Source organism: Tupaia chinensis, unplaced genomic scaffold, assembly GCF_000334495.1.
Source record: "Tupaia chinensis unplaced genomic scaffold, TupChi_1.0 Scaffold000330_1, whole genome shotgun sequence".
Classification (NCBI taxonomy): domain Eukaryota; kingdom Metazoa; phylum Chordata; class Mammalia; order Scandentia; family Tupaiidae; genus Tupaia; species Tupaia belangeri.
Window position 1 is genome coordinate 1,973,826 of NW_006159824.1, and position 9,955 is coordinate 1,983,780.

A 9,955-nucleotide genomic window follows, 5' to 3' on the forward strand; every position below is an offset into this window, starting at 1 on the left:
AAGGAACTGATAACCATGGAGCGCTTTTACTCCAGGTGGATCAGCCTACTCAACTCTGGGAAAGGAAGATCCCTAATAATGGTGGCAATGGTGCCAAGAGAAAATGAATGGTGTCTCTTTAGTTCTAAAGAAGAACATGCCAACCTGCTAAACCTACAGGTGGAATTCCCAATGGTCTGGATGGAAGATGGCAAAGAACCATGCCCCAATTGTCCCTGACACCTGGCATCACCCTAGGGAGGCAGAGGCAATACACAGAATAATTGGGCATCCAAGGACACATGAAGTGCCTTAAAGAAGGTGGAATTCTGGGTAAATGTCAGCGTCCTTGAAACACTCCACTACTGCTGGTTAGGAAGGGCCAGAGGAAATTACCAGCCAGTGTAAAATCTCCACACCATGAACAACACCACTATCACCCCCGACTCTGTAGTGTCAAACCCCTATACACTCCTGAGCCTCCTGCCACCTCAAGCCAGTTAGTTCACATGCTTGGACCTCAACAATGCCCTCCTCTGTCTCTGACTGACTTTCAAGAACCAGTCCCTGTTTGCCTTCAAATGGGAAAAAAGTTCCCCATGCTGTTGTGACACTAATGAACGGTTAGGGGCTATCAGTGGCTGATGGGGGCAGAATGGCTCAGTACCAGGAGTTACTATGTAAGAACCCACACATGCGGCTAGAGATGGTGTGTATGCAAAACCTAGTCATCACCTTACCTGCCAAGCCTGGATCACCCAATCGTAACTGCGAGGAGGTCAGTGATAAGGGCTATTCAAGTAAACTAGACCAGTCAGACAAGCCCGACCTGGACCAGATCTAACACTTCATGGATGGCAGCATTTCTGTACAGGATGGACAATGGAGAACTGGGTATGTGGTGACCACAGAGGCTAGTCAGCTGAGCAGGCTGAACTATGGGCACTCACCTGGGCCCTAAAATATGCCACCAGTTCAAATAAGGACGAAATCCTCCAGCTGTTATGCAAACAACTGGAGTCCTATTATTGCCAGAGCTCCCAAATCCAAAGGGAAAAATATCAGTGGGCAACAGAAGAAGGGAAAACAAAGACTAGAGAGGGTTGGTGGCAGCTACCAGGTGTCGCACGACTTTTGGACCATGTCAAATGCAGTTGTGTTAGCTGTGGCTGAGCAATGCCCACTGGGTGCTGAACCAGCCCCTGGAGTCCAGGCTATTGGAACCTCTCCTTATGAGTAGACTTCAGTGACATCAAGCTGTGTTGAGATTACCAATATCTGTTAGTACCAGTTTGCGCCTATTCAGGCTGGGAGAGGCATTTCCCACTAGAACAGAAAAGGCCCATGAGCCAGTCAAGGTATTATTGAAGGAGATTAACCCTCAGTATGGGATGCCACTGACTGGATCAGACAATGGGCCTGCCTTTGTCTCCAGAATCACCCAGACGATGGCTAAGAAAATGGAAACTCCATGCTGCCTACTGTACCCAGAGTTCAGGAAGATTTCAGTGCATGAACCAAACCCTTAAAATCACCTTGGCTAAGTCATGCCAAGAGACAGGAAGGACTTGGCTGAACTCTTAGCACTTCTTCAGATCCTCTGACATCTTCTTGGTTAGAACTATTACCCTTAGCACTTCTCTGGGTCTGCTGCAGTCCTAGACAACCCAGCTACTCTCCTTTTGACGAGCCCTGGGGTGCGCCCTTCAACATACAGCGTGACACGCTCTGGAAAGGGCTCCATTCCCCCTTGGAAACAGGATAAACCTCCACCAACTCGGGGCATGGTGTGGATAAAAGGCTAGAACCCCTCCTGTTTGGATGGGGCCTCACATGGTTCTGGACACTCCTACTACCCCGTAAATCCATCACAGTAGAGTCAAGAGGACTGCCTCCATGAACCCTCCCAGGCCCTGGGCTGTAAAAGTAGACCAGACAAAGCTGCTCCAGCTACCACTTTGAAAGTGAGGACGCTACAGTCCTGCTTTGGTCACTCTGGAGGTTGACCAATGTACGCACAGCAGAAGGAAATCAAGTACACACCTGTTCTGAACCTTCCCAAACTATGCTTGGCTGCGACTGCCCTGGCCAATTGGAAATCAAAAGGTTGCAAGGCCTTGTATGATGCCCTAAAAAAAAAGCTAGGGGCATCAGATGGGGAAATGATATGGACAATGTCGCTAAAATCTGCTTGTGGGCAGGAAGTGTTCCTGTCCCGCCTTTATAAATGGCCCGCGGGGGGAATGCTACAAAATGGATTCCAACTGTTTGCGACTTTTCCAGTTTCCTTGGTCTGTAACATCTGTGACCCAAACAATAATAACCCCTGTAACTGCCACAAGTGGGTGCCCAGGATTTGGAGTACGAGCTCCTCTGGGACCGCCAGCGTTATAAATCTGAGTTCTTCTACTCTTTGAGTGGTGCTTGGTGTCTGGGTGGTCTATTTTCTGCAACACCCTCTTGAAAGCCACAGGAATCCTGTTGAAGAAACACCCCTAGTTGCCCCATTTGTAGTCTCTTAGGTTACTCCCTATTCTTCTCACCAAACTCTCTGTTTTTTGTTTTTGTTTTTTTGTTTGTTTGTTTGTTTTTTGCAGTCTAAAAACAGCCACTATTTATTTACTGACCAGAGTACAAAAACAATCATGGCGGATACCTTAGTTCATCCTTCTAATAAGTCTGTTGATCTGGTCTTCCCTGTTGCCAACATCTCCACCTTCTGCAATATGGGTGGTCTTTTTCTCCATTCCACCTCTGGAGAAGATAATTTGAAGGCCCACAGGAAGTTATTTGCTTCTTTGAAGTATTTTCCAATAGTATAGATTTCATGAATCAGATCCTCCATGCAGATGATGCAGAATTTACCAAGAGATCGCGCGATCAGAGTTATCAGTCAAAGCAATTCGCTTCTTATTGATTTTGCCATAACCATGCTTGTAGACTAGTTCATTTACTGACTTCAGGTTCGGGTACCCCCATGCAATATATGGTTCCACAATTCTCAGCATGTTAATTGAGGCCTTGTTGAGTTTAACAAAGGTGCCATTGAAGATCTGGCAAAGACGAAGAAGCTACAACACCTTTTGAACCTTTGGGCTCACTCCATTGATACCTCTGATCCTGATGACAAATGCCAATTTGGGTTCTGCAGGTACATAGAAGTTGCCAGCTTTTCTTGCCATCCTGGCCATGCGAATCTCAGTTCTGTACATCTGTCTATATTCCTTATGATAGTGCTTAGCTTTTTCATAGATAAGCTTCCTCCTCGCCTTTCGAAGCATCTTTTGAGCAAACTTCTTTCTCAGGGGTTTGATCTTCAACTCTGCAAAATTCCTTTGCTTTTTCTTAAGGGTTTCTGACACAGCAGGAACCTTTTTCTTGGTGGCTTCCGCGGCAGCAGGAGCCTTTTTCTTGGTTTTGGACACAGCAGGAACCTTCCTTTTCTTCTCTTGAATGACCTCCATGGTTCCAGTCGGAAAAGAGCCTCACCAAGCTCTCTTTAACCCGTCCTTTTCCTACCTGTTGCAGACAATTGTGCAAGTCTTTCAAGGACCATGCCTGATACGCCACAATGGGAACTATGCATTCCTTCAACATAATGACAATCTCTTGCCAGACTCCTCTCTGCCTCTTCTCCAAGGTTCCCATTCACCATTTTCTCCGCTGTTCTCTGGAATGGCTTTTTCCAGAGGACAACTCACCCTCAGTCATTCCCATACCCTGAGTCATTTTTATTCTGGAAGCAAATGTGTCTCAGCGGAGAGGCCCATATCAAATGACTACTTAGGTAGAAATGAAAAGTCCTACTGAGGCGGGAGTGCTGGGTAATCAGACCCAACATTGATGCTTGTTCTTGTCTAGCGTTCATAAAGAATTAGAGACGTGGACACAGGAAAGGAAAGTGGAGCTTATTAAGGAAGGAGAAAAAGCTTCCAATGCAGTGGAAGGGGTACTGAATGGGTTGCCAAAGAGGGGCTGGAGGTGAGGGGTCTTTATCTAGCAGTCTGAGCAATGGGCTAGCTTTCTGATAAGGAAGTGGGCTTCAGAAAATGGTTACATGGTAGTCTGAGTGATTTATTACTCTATTCTTCCTGGGGTCAGCAGACCATTGCATCCTGATTCTTGCTAGAATACAGTTCCTGAATAGAAACTGTTGCCCTTAGCTACAGTTGCTTTGAGTCTCAACATAGCCAGCTTTTGGCTGGGAAAACTTAGCCACTGTGACGCCATCTTGGGTCTTTACCCTGTCTGTGTGCTCAATATCCCTATCCCTGTCTTATCAGTAAGGAATCATAAATTCTTTAGAGACATGTAAAAGGGGTATATGTTGTACATTTATCAGACCATAGAGGAAAAACACAGAGACTTCATTAAAAAATAATAATAATAATGACTTTCTTTTGGGACCCTTATCCTATCTACCTGTAAGTGAAGTCTAACTGCTATCTCATTCCCCCCTCTGAAGAAGTACCCAAACTGCCGCTAAGTGAAGACTGCTCTGGATGCTTCGTGCTGAGATTGGGATGCTGACAGGGATGGCAGTCAGGGATCTTCAACCAGAGGTCTATCTAGGGGTCCCTGATAGAAGTTCACAGCAAAGGGGACCAGCAATTAGCGTAACAGCTATGTCGCTGAACTCCCATGTAGCCAACTGCGGTTTGAGTCCCGGACCTGGTGGCTTAAACTCACGCCAGGCGCATGTGCGTGCGTGCCCAAGATCTCAAGAGGAGAATGGAGGAGAAGGGATTGCAGCGTGGCCATCCCCCCTCGGGGGTGATTTCTCGCTTTCTATCTCTCTGTCTCTCTCTATCTTTCTGGCAAGTGCACATGCCCTATAGCAAAAACCTCTCCCCCCCCAAAAAAAAAAAAGTTCACAGCAGATATAGCTGAAAAAACCTGAGACATATGAAGTCTGAGAGTATCTAGGCAAGAATAAACAAATTTATTAATAGATTACATATGCAAAGTCCAAAAAGGTAAACAAGCAAAATTATTGTAGATCTCAAAAGGTCTGAAAGTCAGTCTGGCTACTTCCAATCCCATGAGAGACTGACGTGAACTTGATTGAGTTTGCCCTAGATTTGGAGTGTGTATGTCTTAATTTTATCATAATTATCAGTGATGTTAAAAACAACACATATGGTGTGGAGAGTGGTCATTCTGAACAAACGCAGTGACCTTCAGACATATGCAGAAGTGTTGTTCATTACCTTCATTTGCATAACTATGAAAGCATTAAAATACAAATACGCTAGCTGTTGAGAGTGCAAAGCAGTATCTGTCTAAGGAAGCCACACGTGTTATTCAGATTTTGCCCAAAAGAATCAGAAGAAATCAAATTTTCATATCATCAGCCATTAACATCTGAAAACAACTGGCTTTGCATTCCATTTCCTCTTCCCCTGCTTTCTGCCCTATAAAATAATAAACTTGGGCCTGGCAGGTAGCATAGTAGCTAAGGGTACTGGACTCCCACATGGCTAACCACGGTTCAAGTCCCAGCTGGCGGCTTGCTCTCTCACTTTCCCCCTTTCTTTCCCTCTCGCTCACTGTCCTTCTCTGGTCAAATTTAAATAAATAAATAAATAAAGTTAAATAAGATAGTTCTTTAACATGAGTGAGAGAGAGAGACAGATTTTAAATAATAAACCGGAGGTGGCTCAAGGTCATGGCTTTCTCCATCGGAGAAGTTGAGCCCACCCAGTCCTCACAAATGTTCAGCTGAGTGGGTCTCGGCAAGCGGTGCCCGAACGTGTGGCCTGAGTACGAGGGAACTAGAAAAAATCAGGTGAGTGGACATTCCTTGAGGCCAGCTGGAGAAAATTGAGTAAGGTAAGAAAGCTATAGAGTAAAATAAAGAATAAATAGAGGTGAAGAAAGAGATGACAGAGTAAACAAAGAAGATGACAGAGTAGCAAAAGGAGATAGCAGAGTAAGAGAAGGAGTGGACTTGATTATCGCTGGGTGTACAACATGGGGACACAATTACCTAAAGAGAGAGATATGTATGTCCAAATGTTGTTTTATATGTTAAAAGCTAGGGGCGATAAAGTTAGTATCAAGCAGTCACATGAGTTTCTGAATTCTGTGCAGGAAACATGCCCTTGGTTCCCAGAGCAAGGAACAGTTTATGAGGAGACCTGGGACAAGGTCAGAGAACAGACCAGGGAAGGACATACAGCAGAGGGTCCTAACAGGACTCAGGACTCCCGTTTGTGCATTCTCCCTTTGGAATTTAATGAAGGAGTGCTTGAGACAAAAGCCTCTGGAAGAAACTGGAGCTGGCTCAGTACCTCGACTAAAAAACACTCAGAGTCTCTAACTAAAGACAAGGATAGACAGGTAAGACTGGATCATGAAAGTGGCGGTCTTTTGAAGTTAGACTGACTTAAGTCTGCAGATTCCGAAGCAACTGCAGGGCGGGAAGAGAATGCAGCTGCTGCCCTTTGGCTCCCCAACTACAGCTGGCTGCTTCCCAGTCAAAACCTACTAGCATATCAGATGGCGCTGGGACAGCTCTCACTTTAACCCTCCTCAGAGAGTTTTACATTCTGCCTATAGAACAGAGGATACTTTGGGATTTAAATTATGCCCAGTTGTAGAAACTCCTGATCCTGACAATCCAGGACAAAATCAGCGTCAGCATTAAACCAATATCTTTTAAAACTCTAAAAGAATTAAAAACGGCTTGTACACAATATGGTCCCGCAGCACTGTATACGATTGCAGTATTAGAGACAGCTACGCAATCTGCGTCTACCCCTAATGGTTGGCAGGTGCGAGGCAAGGCACGCTTGTCAGGAGAAGATTATCTGTTATGGAAATCTGATTGGCCTGAGGAAGCCCAAGAGCAGGCAAATAGGAATCAACAACATGGGATGCCTGTCACGTTTGAAGTGTTGACTGGCAGAGGGCAGCATGCCGAGACTGGTACACAAATCAGATATACACGACAGACATATCAGAAGCTTCACATTCTCTGCTTGAGATGCTGGAAAAGGCTTCCTGGTCAGGATCAAGGGACGGGCAGTTTGAGCAGTGTACAACAGGGACCCAGTGACTTACAGCAAGATTTTATTTCCCACTCGACACAAGCCATGTTGTGATTGGTCAGGAGGCAGGACAAATTTTGTTGAAACAATTGTTCTTTGAAAATGCTAATGCCTCTTGGAAAACAGTTATTGCTCCACTCACACACACAGAGGGGACAGTGACTGATTTCACTAGATTGTCAAGACATTGGGGAACCGCAAATTCAGGATATGGCTTTAGCTACTGCATTAAAGGAAGTAATCCAAAAGAAATCAAAGGGTAATTGTTCCAACTGCAACAGACCAGGACATATGGCACGTGACAGTCACTACCAAAACAATCAAGGGAATACGCTACTAGAGAACCAAAAGCCCTGAGACCACTGACATATAGGTTCCCGGGATAGGTCCGAGATGCTGGAGAGGAAGGCACTGGGCCAGTTTATGTAGAACCCAAACACACATAGATGGGAGGCCACGAGGGCCTCCATGAAACGGGGCCTCCATCAAACAGTAGGGGCACTCCCGAGGTTCTCTCAGGAAATGCAGGACAATCTAGCCCGTCAGAGGTTCTGGCCAGCCAAGGACAATCAGAGATCTCTATCGGGCAGCACCAGGCATTGCAAGACTGGATGTCACCCCATCTCCAGGTGGGTAGTGACACCTGGTAGGAGTCCATAGGTGATTGTGGGCCTTTGCCACAGGGCACAGTGGGGTTGATTTTAGGAAGTAGTATGTTGTTAAAAGGATTAGTAGTAACCTCTGGCATAATAGATGCAGATTATTCCGGAGAAATCAAGGTTATAGCCTCTGCCTTTCAAATTATTCTGCTTCTTGAATCTGACTGTATAGCTCCGCTCAGGCTGGTACCTGCGGTTTTACAAGGGTGAGTATGAACCACAGAGCCCAGAGGACAAGGATTTGGGTCCATAGACCAGGTCTATCTTCTGCAAGCTATTCAGGAAACTCGGACAATGCATACTCTAACCATACAAGGGAGAGAATTTCAGGGACTTTTAGACACTGGCCCTGATGTTTCCATTATAACCCAAAAGCATTGGCCTCAAAACTGGCCATGTGAATTTACTAACTCCACATTGGAAGGGGAAGGATATGTTCAATCACCAGCAAAGAGCTCTGCTGTTCCTACTCGGACAGATCAGGAGGGTCATGCAGGATGGTTTCAACCCTGTTTTTTATCTGATGTGCCTTTGAATCTACGGGAACGAGATGGACTTCATCAAATGGGATTACACCTATACCGTCCTTCCTCATCTGTAACAGAATTACTACTTGATCAGGGCCTCTTACCCTCTCAGGATACGGCCTTAGCTACTGCGTTAAAGGAAAGACAGCCCAAGACTGACACTCCCCTATTCCCGTGTTCCAAAATTTAGACAGCAAAAGGCTAGGGAATTCTGGGACAAATTTAGGGTAGGGGCCTTGGTAAATCTCCCAACTATTTGGACTGCAGCTCCAATAGACAGTGACTTTCAGAGGAGCCTGTCTGGGTTGAACAATGGCCCTTAACTGGAGAAAAAAATTGAGGCAGTTAAGCTGCTTGTTCAGGAACAATTAAAAGTGGGACACATTAAGTCCTGTTTTAACCCCTGGAATTCTCCCATTTTTGTCATTCAAAAGAAGTCAGGAAAATGGAGGTTATTGCAGGACTTGAGAAAAGTTAATGCCACCATGCTAATAATGGGACCATTACAACCTGGCCTTTCTAGTCCCAGTGCTTCCCCTCAACTTTCATTTCAATGTATTAGATCTTAATGATTATTTCTATACTATTCCCTTACATCCTAAAGATTGCCAGCATCTTGCCTTCTCTGTGCCTTATACTAACCATAGGGAACCTTTAACTAGGTTCCCAGGGTATAGCCAACAGCGCCACCTTATGTCAGCATTTTTCAATGCAGCCTTACAAGGTATAGGACAGCAATATTCGGCTTGTTACATGTTTCATTACATGGATGACATTCTTTTAGCGTCTGCTAATCAAAAGAGTTATTAAAATTATTTGCAGACACTGAGTTGAGGCTGAAACAAGGAGGATTATCAAACGGCTCTTTTAACTACTTACGACATATTTTTTCTTTTCTTTTCTTTTCTTTTTTTTTTGGAGAGGTTTTTGCTATAGGGCATGTGTGCTCACCAGAAAGACAGAGAGAGAGACAGAAAGCGAGAAATCACCCCCTCCCCCCGGGGGGATGGCCACGCCGCAATCCCTTCTCCTCCATTCTCCTCTCAGGATCTTCGGCAAACACGCACACGCCCCCAGTGTGAGTTTAAGCCACTGGGTCCGGGACTCAAACCACAGTTGACTACATGGGAGTCCAGCGATGTATAGCCATTACGCCATCTGCTGGTCCCGGGACACATTATTTCTAACAAACAAATTTGTCCTCAAAAGCTTTCTCTTAAACTGGATGCTCTAAAAATATTAAATGAGTTTCAAAAATTATTAGGAGAGAGGCCCTGTGCCGGCCCCCCCGGCCCGGCTGCGGGTCTCCCGCCGCCCCCTGGGACCCCGTGCCGAGCGAGCTAGGCGGCGGCAGGCGGAAGTTTCAAAAATTATTAGCTGCCCAGCGTTCAGCTGCCTCTCCGGGGCCCAGCCAGCGTGTGGCCTTCGGGCCAGCAAGCTGAAGCCAAAAACAAGGATTGAGAACTTGCAACTGTAAACAACAGGAAGAATCTTTACCTGTCTTAAACTAGTTGAGAAATATATTATATAGAAGGACTTGCTCTACCTATGGACAGTGAGAAGATGATGGTTGCCAGCCCTGCATTGCCTCAGGGAAGAACAGGAACTACGCTACCATTCTTGAGGAAGCCAGATACAGGAGAATTTCTCTGCCTATGGACAGTGAGATGATGGTTACCAGCCCTGCATTGCCTCAGGGAAGAACAGGAACTACTCTACCATTCTTGAGGAAGCCAGA

At 45.7% G+C, this 9,955-nt stretch overlaps 1 protein-coding gene and 1 pseudogene across 1 annotated transcript in view; both read right to left on the reverse strand.

Moving 5' to 3' along the window:
* LOC102488255 (arachidonate 15-lipoxygenase) overlaps positions 1–9,955 on the reverse strand; it is a 143,746-nt gene that overhangs the window by 103,987 nt on the left and 29,804 nt on the right. The window lies entirely within an intron of this gene.
* Positions 1–9,955, reverse strand: part of LOC102478603 (calcyclin-binding protein-like) — a 48,909-nt pseudogene that overhangs the window by 23,351 nt on the left and 15,603 nt on the right.